Genomic DNA, 16,646 nt, shown 5'->3' on the forward strand with positions numbered 1-16,646 from the left:
CTCTGAAAGTGTCGTTTTTTGTAAACAAAAGCTGCACGTCTGCTCAAAAGTGAAAATAATTGATACTGAAAGCCACCATGCTTAATGAATTGCATCTCAAAACGCGGCACTTCTGGGTGACGAAAATTGCATTGAATTGCGTGACAGAAGTCACCTGTTTTACAAATCAGTCATTAACTATGACCTCGATATAACGAACATTTTGGTCGTTTCCCCTCATTTCGTTATATCGAGGTTTTCGATATAAATAACGAACCCTCGATTTAACGAACAAATTTGGCCGGTCCCCAGCGACTTCGTTAAATCGAGGTTCCACGGTATATATTCAACTGTTACACAAAACATGTGAAACCAGATTATACTCTATTACCGGGAATTGATCTGTTCGGAAAACAGAGACAAACAACTCGATGTTTGGGCGCGAGGGACACGAATGGATAGACGGAGAAGATTGGTCGCTCGAGAAACCTCAGAAGACAAATCGATCTCCTAAAATATGCTACTCTGAATGGGGTAGCCACCTAACCGAACCGAGATGGTTTGTTCGTCTCTATGACCCCTAGAGCTATGTCAGCTGGGGTCCTGCACTCCTGTTAGGATCACCCATGTCCAACAACGCGAAGGTTAAACATTAGATGAAGAGTGATTCCTCGGTCTTCCGAGTTTGGCGCAGGGTTGACGACCTTGCCTCGTGGAACGATGCAGGACAAACTGGCCGCTATCCGCTCCATCCCCCATTATGTGTAGGACACACCTCAATTGGCCATTTTCGTATTCTCGGTGTTGGACTGGAATTACAATCGTGGACAAAAGTCCTTGGGACACTTATGTAATGTGACGAATTATCCGTGTTTTAGAATTGAAATTAAAAAAAAAAAAAAAAAAAAAAAAACGCTGCTATATCCTTTAAAAGCGCGTTGCTGTCCCCCCTCCCCACCCAACACAATGTTGAAAATCAGGTGAAATTGCAGGTACTAGTTTTCAACATTGTATGGGAGGTGGGGGGCGAGGTTAGGCAGGTGAAGTTGTATTCGCCTCTGGCGTGTGAACAAAAGCGCCAAAAGTGCAAATTTGTCCCAAGACTTTTGTCCATGATTGTAGCTTGCGACTGCGGCTAATGCGGGGAGTATTTTCAAATGCAAATGACTTTAATCTCTTTTTGATGATATTCCCCCACACGAGCCTCCATTCCAAGCTACAACCATGGTCACCAGCGTTAGAAATCGTCATTCTTTTCCCATTTTGCCCCTCCCTACCCCTGTGTAATGTTAACATAACCCTTTCGTCGAACACAAGCTTGCATTATACCATTTTCCAACATTGAAAGAGGGAATGGGCGTGCTGACACTTATTCTGCAGGTATTACTGTTATGATTATTTTCCAAAACAATTTTTTAATGGTTGCAGTTCCAGTCTAACACCGAGAATACGAAAATATTCTATTAGTACACCTCTTCCTATTTCACGTGATTTACACCAATGGAAATTTAGTTCTTTTATGTATTCATACGCCAAACGAAAACTCGAAGAGCATTAAAGACGCTAGACTTTCTCTCGACTGCGCATCGAGCAACTCTATGGCCCACGCTAAAGCATGAATCAATTCTTAATTACGTATTTCGTTGATTTACTTTTTTCGTACTTGTTCAAATGTCTTCTGTGTTTATCACATATTTATTTACACATTTGTGTATTTCCTTTAGTTGATGTATGTCACTGGCAAAATTACCAAAATTTGTCCGATGCAGAAAGAAAACATGACTACAAAGGACAAAAAAATCCCGCCAAATGTGACAACACCCTCAATGGCTGGTATCGCTTCGAAGGAGCTGCTGGCACAAAAATGGTGACCACATGTCCACCGGAGTACCATTGTGGTACGGCCTATCCTGTCTGGTTGAGTGGTGGTCATCCTACAGTGGCTGAGGGTACAGTCCCAAGAAAAGTCTGCATCCACAAGCGTGGGGACTGTTGCTACGACTGGTTCTCCATTCAAGTAAAGAACTGTAGCTCCTACTACATCTACAAGTTGCTTTACTCAAGGGGGTGTCCCGCCCGTTACTGCAGCACTGACTAATCCAGTTACAAATGACGTTACTGTAAAACCTAGACTTTGATCGACAGCTGTATACGTTTACTTTCATTAGTCTTTTTCTCTTTATGATTACTAACTGGCCCAGCCACCCGAAAAACGACAAATGAAGTTAACCCTTTACCCCCTAAGAGTGCAAATTGGCACACAAGGTCATAACTTTGTGAATATTTGATAGATTTCTATGAATTTTTGCTATGAAAATTGTCTTGTGAAGATCTGCTCATTGAAGTCATAAAACTTTGAGCCCCTCTCATCCAAGACATAGTTGACCACCCCCAGAAGTTTTCCGTTTTTTTTTTCGGGGTGCAAATGGAATGCAAGACTTGTTTCATATCAAGCTATACACTAAGAGCTGCTAAATAAGCTATAGTTTAGAGGTGTACCTAATATAGAAAAAGATTGATACATTTTTGAAGTCGTTCATTTTCCCATTTTAAAGCAATTTCTCTCAAAATGTCTCCCTCCTTAATAGCTGCTGATGTCAATTCTTAAATTAGCTGATTAGTGGCTTTCAAATGGCATATTGTACACAGGCAGAGTGTCTTTATTTGCCGATTTGGGAAAAACTGCGGTTCGCCTTAGGGGGTAAAGGGTTAAAGAAATTTACTTACTATAACTCAGTATTGAGTTAAAGACAATATTATGCTGTGGGATTACGCCTCTAATGGTGGGCCTTCGCAGGCCCAGTTTGACCGTCGCTCGTGCCGTACAATTATTTCTAGACAGATTTTTTCATGTTGTAGAAATCATCGGGGTTGAGGGGCAGGTTAACAATTTTCGGTCAAAATATCTTTTTTACAGCTGGATTTTTTGTTTGTTTGCTCGATCTCTTTCGTTCTTCCGTTTTGGAAGGAGAGAGTGCAAGCTGCACAGGAATTTTTTTTAATGGGTTTTCTTCTTTTTTATTACCAGTTGTATTCTTGTTATACAACTGTAGTACTATAGTACACGTGACTCCACACTCACTCGAGTGATGTCGCATGGAATGAAATATACCATGTACAACACTTTACTAATAATACTAATTTAGAGGCATTCCAAAGATCGTTCAATGTCAAGACTGATAACATTCAGCCTGAGTCGACCATACCAGACTCAAGTTCTTAACCAACCATGTAACCAACGAACGACCAATAAGAACATGCATCAAGCAATACAGCTTGTTGTTGCATCAAACCGGACGAAATTCCAGCTCCATTACAATGTCTCGAGAGTTTTTCACCTCTTTTCTTATCATTTGTAGCTGTTCTTTAATATTAAAACTGCGGTAAAAAAGTATGCACCAATTTCTAGATTTTTCCTGAACGATGGTCACTTCCAACTAAATCCTTTTCCTCAAACCAAGGGTCCAGTTAAAACATTTGTGGTATAAAGGACATCGTTCAGACTGCTCGGGCATTTTTCTATTTCATTATTAATTCCCTCGATGCTAACTGGACGGCATTAGAGCGTGAATTACGTTTTCGTGCACTATCAAGGTAAGCGCACAAGCTGGAGTCACTCTGAAAAACAAAAACAAAAAATTATTTAATAATAAGGACAGACAGTTGCTAGTTGCTTCTTTGATTGTTTATTGACCTCACAATTTAGTTTCGAGTTGGCTTATTTGTTGGTAATATCTTTTTTTCGTGTTTCCTAGTTTTCGTGTTTGTTTGTTTGTTTGTTTATGTTTGTTACTTTGCTTGTTTGTTCGTTTGCTTGTTTTGATGTCTGTTTCCTAGTTTACATGCTTGTTATCTCGTTTTAATGTTTGCTTGCTTCCTTTGTTTGTTTGTTTGTTTATTTTGTTTTTATTTCGTTTTCCATCACGCTGCTTTGTCGTCTGTGTTTTGCTTGTAACATTTAATTATTGTTGCTCTGTCTTTCAGAGGTGTTTTTGTTTCAAACATTGTTAACCACGTGTAGTATATATGAAATAATTCATATCCCTATGTGTGGCTTCATAGCTCAGTTGGTAGAGCATCGCACCTGTATCGCGGAGGTCACGGGTTCGAATCCCGTTGAAGCCCTGATTTTTTTCAGGCTTAATTCTTCTTTCCAATCGCTTAAATTGGAAAATTTACTGCGATGATCATTCTTTACTTTCATTGTTAACCATGCACGTCAAGTGAAAGAGTAGTTGAATTATTGCGCCTTTCAAAAACAAGCGAACTCTGAAGCTCAGTCAAACCTCAACTAAGTTTTTTTTTTTTTTTTCCGCTGCTGTCAATAATAATGACAAGAACAAAAAGAGATAAGATAAAGAGACCGCTTAATAGCGACAACGGACATTTTTCTGTATCTCAAGTGACAAGTTCATATACAAAGTTGACCGCGTTTTACAGACACTGGTTATCTGAGCACTGCAGATTTTCATAATTATGTACCAATTCTAATCTGTTAGAAAATGAAAGCTATTAATTTCAGTAAACTTACTATAATAAATGAGTATTGACGCTCTTGCACTTGACAAGGGAACTTTAAAGTGAGTGCGAGACATACATAGAGTTACATAGATTAAATAAACATTTTGGAAGTAGATTTTAATTTACTAAATTTTTCTGTATATAATTTTAGATAAGATAGGTATATACACAATACTTTTTGCCATTTTTTTTCTGTTACAATAAATTGTAATTTAGAGCGTCCTCAATTAGCTCTTTTAAGCTAAATACATCGGCACTGTGAAATAAAGTGCATCGACAAAACATGTATTCACTGAGTCTATGACGAGAGCCCGGTTAATACGGACACCCGAGTAATGTAGATACCTTTGCGTATCTGTTCCATGGTGCTCTACAAAAGCCTAACATGCACGCTGTACTGCGACTAGCAGGAGGCTGACCAGTTGCCTATTTACAATGCGTGAAGAGGTAATTTCGCGACTACCAAGAGCAAATCGAGTATAATATGTAGCAACATAGAGGACTTCAACGCAAGGTATTTAGATTTCCAAACATGCTGCTTTTTTCAAAACAAACAAACAAACAAACAAACAAACAAACAAAATCGGTACATGAAAGCTTAGAAGGGGGAATTATTGCATTTGCCATTCGGAGGAACTAAACTGTACGTGACAGTGAAAGAGAACGTAAATATTTTTCTGTCGGTATGAAATGCACGTGTGTCGCTTAAGACTAATTTATTGAATCTTTGGTTGTAAGATTGGTTAGACGGTTGTTAAGCATGGATCTCAGCTTCAGTTCTAGTTTGAAGTTTTATTAGCACCAGTTTACATCTGAAGGTCTGTGAATGCTTTAATTACCTCTAATCCGCAGAGGTTGATGTACTTGCACTTGGTTAAGGAATTCGTTCCCAATTTTTCCCGCTGGGTTTTAGGGTTTTGGAATCAGGCGATTACGCAAGCTTTATCACCTGAGTGCTCTTTTAAGGTCATTCCACTGAAATAGAACCTGCTCTGAGATTTTTGTGAAACTTTGCCTATTGATTGTTTATATTATAGCAACTTTAAATTTTGAAATAAAAATGAGGGGACCCCATGTTCGTTTAGCAGCAGCAGCACCTTGTTTATACCCATATAAATCCTTATAATAGCACCATGATTGCACTCAGGATTGCTTGCTAAATTCACGTTTCCGACGATTGCTTTTTGTTCTACACTGAGAATTGGTCCATATTTATTTTACACAAGGAAATTTATTACTCATTTCAAAACAACAGAAAAAAATGATAGGTCACCATACTCGTTTGCGAGAAAATGACGATTTACCTCTATGGCGAGGTTCAGCTGTAAAGAAAAAGCCGCCTAATCACGCGTGAAATTATGCGCAGTAGGGATGCGCAATGCAATACTGGGGAATAACCTTAATTCAATTTTGTTGTGTACTGTATCTTACAGCTAGTATATTATTTGAATTATGTAAGGCTGCACGACCGGCAGTAAACATTGCGGCTCGAGATTTGAGCTGCACAGCAATTCCTGAAAACGAGCCGCAGATATAAATAATAGATCACAGATACCGTCACGCTAGCAAGAATGACCAAAACTGCAATCCTGGTCCCCATTACTACGATTGAAAAACAACGCAGAGAGACGCAAAAATAAATGCATGTTCTCAGACAGGTAATTGTGGTAATTTGGGATTATTGTATGTGTCAAAAATTCATCTTACCTCAGAACATTAGGAACCAGTCCCTTGTAAAATCCTTTCACCCCTTCGTATCTACAATTTTGAAATGGAATACGAAGGAAGATGTCACGTTAAGACGACAATGATATAACCACAGTGACACGCCTCGCACTACCCAGTCAAGCTTAAGACACCTGCTGGATTTGAAAAATCGTTCGTCTGCTGATTCTGACAAGTAATACTAATAATTCTCTACTTCTAAAAGTGTCGCAACCCCCCCCCCCGGGGGGGTATTCCCAGAACAATTGGGCGGGGGTGTGCGGCCCGCTTACCCTTACCCTATTTATGACCAAATTCTGCAATATTCACTACCCTATTTATGACCTGAACAAAAATTCGAAACCCTATTTATGACCTGACCCTTAACTTAACACACTGTTTCTGAACTGCGTATTAATTAGTTACCAAGTTCAGACCAATGTTAAATTGCTATAAACATAATTTGTGAAAGGCCTTTGTTATTTTTATTTTCGATAATGATGAAAAAGTGGCTTCCTCTTAAGAACATACCCATATCAAGGCTAGAGTGCAAAAACCATACCCTATTTATGACCAAAATGGCCAAAATCAGCTTAAATCGACACATATATATGACCAAAACGGTTCAAAAACCATACCCTTTGGGGCCGCACATACCTACACAGCTCATGTAAGGGAGTACCCCGAGGAGTGTCGGTTGTATAAATGCATTTTGATGGAGGGTGTTTTCCACTACATCCAAAATTTCGGTTTGAATTTCAATACCGGCATTCCCGAGTGGGACAGCATTTTTCATAATTTCCAGACTATGGTATGCCCAAATTTGGACGAGTTTCTCCCCGTGGATTTCCGTTTCATTTTATTCTGCATGCAGAATTTTTTTTCGGATTTCTTAGTTGAATGCCGGTTCGCTTTTCGAAAATTTAACAATACACAGAATTTCCAGAGACTTTGGTAGGACATTTCCGTACCATTTGCGTGGATTTGGAAATTCAAGAACTTTTAACTCAAGCCGCATCTGATAGCGCCGAAAATTTCATTAACTACATGTACGCACTACTGATCTATTAACACAGACGACGTGATCAATAGAAAAGCGAAGTTAAGATGTACCTCTCTTGCCCGCTTAGGCCCCGAAGTAAAGATTGGACCCTTTCTGGTTCCAATAACGGAGGCTGGGTGGTGGGGGGGGGGGGGGGGGGGGAGCTTTCAGCCCTTTAGGCCTTATATCTTTTCAGGCGTGAGGGGCAAGAGACGAGTCCCTTCCCTTGTTGTTCTACTGAAGACGTCCCTAGCCACAGTGCTCAACAATTTGTTAGAGGACGTGGCAAACACAGAGAAAGGAGAGTACAACTTAAAGACAGTCAACTGACATCCACTGTTAGATTAAGTCGAACACAACAACCATTTACTATTTAATTGCATTGTTTTTCGCTGAGTAAGAGATCTCGACTCGACTCTCACCTGAACGTTTTTCGTATGTCCACTGCTCCTTTGTATTCGGCCATTGTGTACTGATTCTTGAACTAATTAGAAAATTGACAATTGCGATAGCTCAGTTCAGGTATCGTGACTTAACATAGAGCCCTCCTCTCAGCAAACACTGCCATCTTTTGAATCTGTTCTTTAAAATAAGGTCTGTTCTTCCCATGACGCGTGGCTCGAGCTTTATTCAACCCGCCAAAAATACCATTTAAAACGGAAATGACAGCATTTTTCTTGTTACTTTACTGTTTTTATTTCTTCTCGGGAGTGCACCCTAAAAGATACTCTGACGGCAAAAAATAGTGTGAACATCCTAAGCGAGACTAAAATCCGTGATTTACACTCTTAAGCGACACGACGATCATCCCTGACCTTTTTAAATCAGATGGGAGTCCCCGCCCACCTCCGGCCCCTCCTTACTTTACCAGCACTTACTTTAAAAGCCTGAATATTAAATTGCAATAAACGAAGGACAAACAGCTAAAAACCGCAATAATGTTACTGTACATGTAGCTCAAATAGCCTCGTTTAACAGTTGAACACCACAGAGTGCTAGGCTACCGTGTCTCGCTTGTTAACCTCTTCTACAATCTCTGACAAAAGTAGTTGGGACAGTTGCGCTAGATCACGTATCCCCCATTCCAACCCCCTCCCCCCCCCCCCCCCTTAATCAATGCTGGAAAATGTCGCGTTTTTCTCAACAAAGAGGGACAAAATCACCTGATTATCAACATTGTAAGTGAATGAGGGGCGGGGGAGGAAGGAGGGGGGGGGGGGGGGGCGAGAACTTGCTTTGTGTCCCAACGTTTTTCTCTGGAATTGTCTGAAAGAAGAATTTAAAGAATGTCAAACCACTCGCTGTAAAATAAGTTGGAGAAAAGGGGGAGTTGTACCATCTCGCGGGTACAGCTAACGAGCGCTACTAAAAAGAAACAGCATGCAACGACAAGTTTCACCTGGGTAGGCTTCAAAGAACGTAAAGTCATATTTTTAAATGACCTTCTACGGTAGGCTATCGGTAAGTCCGTGACATAAACCTCTATTGCTTCTCAAGGGGCAAATGACTCACTTGCTCGCTCCTAAAATCCACCTATGTGCAAGATATTGTGTTGAAATGGATGTTTCTAGTTTCTGCAGTGAAAAAATGATCTTGTCTACTTCTTTAGAGGGGTGGTTGATTCGCGGGAAACAGAAATGATGCAAATTCGGCTGAAACAGTGGGCACCGAGCAAGTGAATATTTTCGCCTTGTCATTGCTGTCTCGCGGAGTTTATCAGTGCACAGCAATAAAGCGTTGCTGCTACCTAAACGCGATTAAATTAGGCATGTGTCTCTTCGTTTTCCTCTCCAATACCGGAACGCGTATAAAGCGAGGTGTGTTCTCGGCTTTGGAAGTGTCACCGGATAAAACATTTTGGTTCCAAACTGCTTCGTGTCATTCGAATTATACCTTTTTCCGCTTCATAGGAATTACTAAAAACTATTTAACGTTGTTTGGGATAAAGAACTAGCAAAACAGAGCTTTGCGAGAAGGTTTATATGGTTAACCGTTCAATTAAGATAGAAAGGGTAGACACGTAGTTAACTTAGTCTCCGGCAAATTGTTGATCATATTTCAAGTGTCAAACTCTACTATTTTGCCACCAAATTGCTTCCATCCTGCATTTCAAACGTGTGAAGTGAGAAATTTGTGTACCTTCTGCCAATTGGGAAGATCAGCGAAGGTTAGGTTGCAAAACGCTGACTTTCAAATGGTTAACCGTTGTTGGTTATTCGTGCGCGTTAATTAAATGCATGGAACCCGGAAGTTGTTGTGTCGCGTGTAATCGTGATATATCTGAACACTGTACACGGGTAAGCTTCAATCAACTTATTTAACACTATTCCGTGAAATAACACAAAGATCTGCTTCTTCGCGAATTAATAATCCTGGAAAATGTCCTAAATAATAGACAAGAGCTCTAAATCCCATTTTGCTTGAAGCAGATCGCAAATTTCGTTCTCTTACAGGCGGTTACGAGTTATATTCCACGAATATCTGCACCGAGCCTTAAAGCAGATTGACGTAGAAAAGTTCTGTCCTATTTACAGAGACAAAGTGTACGTCATTGACCCGAAATCAAATTTCAAAATATTGTGACGCCATGACAATCGTTGGCGTTACCTTTCTTCGCATATCTCTTTCAGACAATCCCGGACAAACGTAGTTGGGACAGCTGAGCTGGATCACGTATTCCTTATCCCCCCTAATCAATGTTGGCAAATGTCGCGTTTTTCTCAACAAAAAGGGACAAAATCACCTGATTATCAACATTGTCAGTGGTGGGAGGGGAGAACTTGCTTCGTGTCCCAACTTTTTTTGTCTGGGATTGTAGACTGGTTACCAGTCATACAAAGTCATGCAATATATTCCATGACCCACTGCTCTTGGAAGGCCCTCTGGTCTGAAAAGCTTTACATGGGAAGTACTACACCATTTTGAACGACATCAAACAATCCCTGCACAGTCCTTACCTGAAGCCTTGACCTGACCACTTGATAGGGATATGTTGCAATGGTAGCAAACATTTTGATAATGAAGCCATTATAAGATATTCTGTAGAGTTCTAGTTAAAAAAGTAATAGTTGAGTCAGATTTTTGAGGTTTTAAATACATTGTTTCAGCCTCTAAATGCACAGATTTACATGTAAATACTATTCTCTAAAACATATCAAATTCACAGCTTCTAGTGTCACGAACCTACATGTATATGCCAAGTTAACTTTTGAGTTGACAGTTTTTTGAAATCCATTACAGGCCATTTATTAGCACTTATTGTAAACTGATTTTTTTTTTTTTTTTTTGTCAAGGTAATTCAGTTCTACCCTCATTACATGTAACTAGACGCTCTAAGAGCGTTTACTCGATCGGTGACGATTTTTTCTTCACCGTATAACAAATTAACATGACAACACCGTATCAATCGGATAGGACGTAATCTTTTTTGCTCAGGGTTAGCAAATTTAAGATTTGGAAAGAAATGTAAGCTTATCTTCATCGCTCGTATTTTGTGTTGTGTGGCGGCCATAATAAAATTTAAATACGCGGTCAACTGGTGCGAGGTCTGGAACCAAGAATTTAGGAAAATAAGGGGAATTCTGATACCTTCCCGAGCCACTCCCTGTCAATCACTGATGTAGTTATAATTTTACATTAACAAGACTATACAATGTAATTTTTAACTTCGACTCCGCTGCCAAGATTCTCTTCTTATTGTGTACGTTGACACCGGTTTTCAAATTGCGAGAAAGGTTCGCAGGTTTTTTTCTTTGGTTCGTTTTTGTTGGTTTGTTTGTTCTTGAGGGGGGAAGGGGGATAGTTCTTTTCGCTCTTTGAATCGTGTGCTCGTTTTGTAACCAATGTAATTATCTTTCTAAAATCTATAAATTAGCAGACTGAAAACCGTTATAAAACAAATCAAGAACTGTAATGGTGGACAAAAGCCCTTGGGATACTTATGTAATTCAACGTGCTTGTCTGTGTTTATCTTTTATCTTTTCACTGAAGTTTGAAAAAGCACTGCAATTCTTTTAAAGATGCGTTGCTATTCCCTCTTCCCTACTAAATAAAATGTTAAAAGTCACACGAAATTACACATTGTAGGTAGGGTGGGGGGAGAGCCTTATCAAGTGAAGTTGTTTTCGCTCGTGACTGTTGTTTGGCGTGTGTGCAAAAGCGCCAAGAGCGCAAATTTGTCTCAACACTTTTGTCCATGATAGCAGGTGAAAACTAAATTAACTGAATCCTCTTCGTTCTATGGGGGTGTCTGGTGAAGAGTTTATAGTGGTAGCACGTTTTAAGCAATGTGGTCCATCTTAGTGCCAGGCAACTGGTAAATGGCTAACTGGCTGTACTGGTTCACACATACACTGAACGCCCCAACTCGCACCCTTGACATGGTGACGGCCACACTCCGGGCAACGGCATCAACCTGCTGGGTAAACTACATAACTAATAACTGTCTGATTCACCACGTGGCATATAGGGCAGCAACATCTTCTCTCCACCTCAATCTCTCCCTAACCCTGTGCTCTGTTTCTCTCACAACCCTTTCGCGAATTCTTCTTCAATAGAAATATATACTATTTTAAGAATGACAAAGTCAAACTGTGAATATAAACTCTGGTCGCATAATGATCGCAATTTCATTTACACAGTAAATGGTTCGAGCCCAGGAGTATCAGTAGTTCGTATAGTGTGATCGTCCGGGTGAGTGTAGTTCTGAAAAGAACTGTTGTTGGTGACTGACGTTTCGACAACCTGAGCGGAAGTCATCTTCAGAGTCAAGTGAATCGTGTTGTCAGTCGATGATGTTATAAGTCTGGTCCGTTGAACGTGATTGGTCAGTATAACCATGATGGTATTGGCTGAAAGACTCGTGTAAAGTTTGTCTCAGTCATTGGTGGGTTTCGATCCGTCTATTGTTAGTCAAATACCAATACATGGACCAAAAACCGACCATTTGACTAACAATAGACGGATCGAAACCCACCAATGACTGATGAAAAACATGCTGTTATTCCATCACATTCCCCCGTTTTCGCCCGTGCTGGTGGCGTCGGTAATGCTTCGCGCCATTTGGAGTTTATATTTCGTCTGTCCGCTTGAAGCGTGGTCTTGTCGTCCTGTACTCCACAAAGACAGTCGTCTTTTGCGACCCGCCCACCTCCCCTGGTGGCGGTTGACCAAGCTCCTATCTGCTCAGATCCTCGTTGCATGCCTACTGCCTCATCAGTCGCGGACTCTTCCCATAACTTAATCTTATGCGATGAGGTAATGAGTATGCAGTGAGGATATGGTACTAATGAGAGTATACCAATCAAGAAGCTTGATGCGATGAGAATAAAAAGCGAGAATCTGAAGCTGAGTCATCTTGCGCGTAGTTATTTGCGATAAGTAAAACCGGAATTTTTGAAGTTTGTTTTCTTCTGGGATCCAAAGTTTAACTGCAGAAAATCCCTTTTAATCTCGCTTGAAGACAGCGAATTAGCTTACCTATGTCTTTTACTTCGAATAAAGAAAAAGTTCACATTTACACAAGAATGGCTATCCTTTAGACATATCCAGTCAACCTTGGTAAACGAATTAATTAAATAACAGTATCCTCTTTCCTCATTACAAATGTGCAATTAGAACAGAATTAAAGCATATACGAGCTGTGGTCTGCTGAGTCGTCCGTCACGCGAAAAAGTGACATGATTGGCTTATGTCTGACATCAAAGCGTTGTTTTAACTGTGAGTCATATCATGCCATCTTTCATTAGTCGTTGTTAGCTTTTGTTTCAGCATAGTTCGACTAGACATCACTGGTGATTATTTGATATTATATTGACTTCTATCTGAGAGTGATTAGATAAAGACATCCGTCGCAATTTAAGAATGAGTGTTTCTCCGCTTTTCGTTTTCGTGCCATGGATTTCAGTAATCCTCTGTCCAACTCGAGCGCAGGGTGAGTTTGAAAATGTACTATTTACATGCTTTGTAATTTATATAGATAGTATCTTAATTAAGTTTTCTTCAGTTTAGCTAAAGATGGCTGTTGAAGGATTCTTGATAATTTGGGAAACGAAGCGATAGGCAGAAATTATACCTAATTTGTTCGAATTCACATCAAACCCTTTCTATTCGGTCTTACGCAAAGTCAGCCCCATATCTTTCCGCCGTACTGTATTAATCTTGTCAAGTGCGGAGATGAGACGAGAATAAAGAAAATCAAGCGTAGCACAAACTGTTAATGTCACGATATTCTGACCAATTTTGTAATTTAAATGATATCTTAGCAGGCCATCTGCTTCTCTTCGAGATCAAGGGTTATAGTTTTAAGTCTTTTGTTTGAATCGGGAGCCAAGACGGTCGCTGATGATCTCCGATTAGCCGTAGATTTGGAAGTGATGTGATAAAATGCTACACGCATTTGTGCTGGTAACCAATTCATTCTAAAAAATGATGCATTGTCAAAATCTAGAACGAAGAAGGGAAGCGGCTCTTAAGTCAGCAGCTTTACCTCTAAAGAATACAAAAGCAAAAACCTACACAACGTAGAATGATTTTTTGAAGGTGTACTATATTTCGGCTGGCCAAACCAGCCTTCTTCAGGTACAATGGAAAATTTTACATTGCTGCGTGTTTTTTTTTAAATCTTCCATTGTACCTGAAGAAGGCTGGTTTGGCCAGCCGAAATATAGTACACCTTCAAAAAATCATTCTACGTTGTGTAGGTTTTTGCTTTTGTATTCTTCATTTTATATGTAAAGCCGATTAGATCACTATTGATTCAACGTATACCAGCAGGATCATCGTTCCGGTTGCTTGCTTAAACATTTTACCTGTAAAACATGAAACGAAACCGACAGCAGCAGGAAAAAAAAAAAAAAAAAAAAGCTGTGTTTACTTGATAAAAGGTTGATGCTGAGTATTTTCCTCTTCATTGGAATAAGTGTCTAACAGTTAACTTGAGGTGCTTACCGTAAATCCTTGAACAATCACTCGATCCTTTTAAGTCTTGTAAACAATGTCGAAATTGTATTAATTCAGTTATCAAATTATCAAATTACTTTAATTTTCTTATCTTGTGATGTGAACATAATTTTACTTTGTATCATATGTACATAATCCATCCTTTGAATTAAAATAGTCGGTTTCTTAGCAAAAGAAGCATAATGTTCCCTACCTTTTCTTAGCCTGTAATTCAAATTACATGCTAGAGGAAGCTAATTTGTTACCGTTTGTTTAAAACCACCCGCAATGCAGGCCAATATGCGCAAGCAACAGAAATCTGTTCTATTATTTATTTGTTCGGTTTTTCAGCTCGTACTTGTAAGAAGGTTTACTTCCATAATCCGATAGAAACACATAACTCGAAAGAAATCTCGCGAAAGTATCCGAAAAAAGTGTATAAAAAGAAACTAAATAGGAACATCAAATTTTATTATATTCTTATTAACAGTGTAATGAAGAAAATGGCTCTGATCATGATGTTTACCTACCGCTAATTTGAAATAACTCTCTCAGCGGAGGTTGACGCAAGAGGTCTTGACGCAAGGGTAAAAATATTATGGAATTAAATGCCAATCCTGCCAGAGACGAAGACCCACTCTCGTTTAAATTTGCCATACATACAACTGTACCTAAAAGAAATACGTTCATGATGCAGATTTAACAAAGTTTTCGTGTCCGTATAATTAGCAATTTCCTTGGCAATCTATTTTCTGTCTTGTTGCACGAAACTTCTTCTTTAAAAATAATCAGCCCTAATAGTCGACCAAACAGAAGCTAATAATTCGAAGGAACGGTTCCTCCTTTTTCTATGAACTGGGAAAAACGCAAGTTCTAAACCTATTATTTTTTGAAAAAAAACTTGAAAAGCTAATAGGCACCTCTTTCCTTATCAGAATATTAATATGCTGTCTGCATAGACAGGTGGCAAGAACAAGGTGGCTATTATATTGATGTAACACCAAATCCTCACAAGGATAGTTACTAATAAATGTATGATGATTGGTAGTGAGAATTTACGCTTCATCTCGGGGACGGATAGATTAAAAAAAAACATGCCGCCCCTCGCACTTTTAAAAGCCGATTTTAATTTATGTTCTTCCCTAATTACCACTAAATTACGACTTCGAGGTGCCCAGTGTCCCAACATCAGTGTCCAATGTGGTATAAAGAAGGAATGCACCAGAAGTTCGAGTAACAAATAGTAAAAAAAAAATGTACCCAGATTATTTACATGGTATTGCAAACTTCTGTGCGACTGTTTTAAATATCTTCCCAAAATTAACTTTTAACAAGCAGGTCATGATTCAAGACCAGTAAGCTATTTTCTCTGACATTTTCGTTCCAAAAAAGAAAAAAAAAAAAAGAAAAAAAAAAACGTCAAATGATCTTGAAGTTTTCGTACGCGGGGTTTCCTCAGTACGTCCACCTTGTTTGTCACCGTAATATCATCTCTTCTGAATGAATGAATGCCAAATGAACGAACGAAAGAATATATTGAGACGAGTACGAGCTGCCAATAAATTAGCTGAATTTTACCATTACTTTGAACGTCTCCTAACGACAGATGAGCTAAGCCACAAGTTTGCTTGCAAGCAACCAAATGTTCATGTATGCTTAAATTACTTGCTAAAATTTGCAAGCTGCGTAGCCTTTAAAGTGCCTATGAAGTAAAAAAATTGCTGCCTACTCGAAAGGCTTCTCAAAGTAAAGAAGAATGGCGTTTTCCTGGCCTTTCCTGTTTAAAAAATAACATCATATAGAGAAACATGAACCTCATTAACATTATATAACTAAACGGAGCTTGAGGCCTGTACTGAACTTTTCTGCAAGATGTGGCATGCTCGTCAAAACAAAAGCTTTATTATCGCTAAAAGCTTTTTTCCTTCCATTCGACGCAAGTAGAAAAGCATAAAACTGGCACTAAGGTGTTGAAAACCCATCGACGTAAACCCAGCTTTGAGAAGCGTGGTGAAGCTAAAACTTCATAACTCTCTTTCAAATTTGCCCACATACATTTTTTTTTAATATAGTTTTACTCAACCATATGCTGTTCTCCTCAGTAGTTTACTGACATACATTTTCACATATAGCAGTTGGGAGAAACTGCTTGAATATCAGGCAGATGTATGTCACTTTTACCGTAATCATCTTCTTTAGTTAAAACATCTTAACGAGAATGCTCATGATTTAATAAGTATTTCAATCATGAGCTCTATAAAAAGATACATACAAGTCATAGTTCTTCTTGCAGAAAACAAAGCTGATCGACAATCTGAGGATAAAGGATGGGCCGAACACTCAGTTTTCCACACGTCTAATCTAACTTTATAAATTCTTCATCTTTCAAGAGAGAACAAAGGTTCTCTACTGGAACAGCTTCTTTATTTTCCTTACAAATGTTAAACATAAATTGTTCATT

The 16,646-nt window shown here is 39.2% G+C and overlaps 1 protein-coding gene and 1 non-coding gene across 2 annotated transcripts in view; one reads left to right on the forward strand and one right to left on the reverse strand.

Moving 5' to 3' along the window:
- Window positions 1–16,646, reverse strand: part of LOC149104673 (ribitol 5-phosphate transferase FKRP-like) — a 211,763-nt gene that overhangs the window by 92,179 nt on the left and 102,938 nt on the right. The gene's annotated exons all lie outside the window — the stretch shown is intronic.
- On the forward strand, window positions 4,032–4,104 carry Trnat-ugu (transfer RNA threonine (anticodon UGU)). Its single transcript has one exon. It is a non-coding gene; the product is annotated as a tRNA-Thr (tRNA).

The sequence above is a fragment of the Orbicella faveolata genome, unplaced genomic scaffold, assembly GCF_042242905.1.
Source record: "Orbicella faveolata isolate gen_17 unplaced genomic scaffold, um_ofav_v1 contig_34, whole genome shotgun sequence".
Taxonomy (NCBI): Eukaryota; Metazoa; Cnidaria; class Anthozoa; order Scleractinia; family Merulinidae; genus Orbicella; species Orbicella faveolata.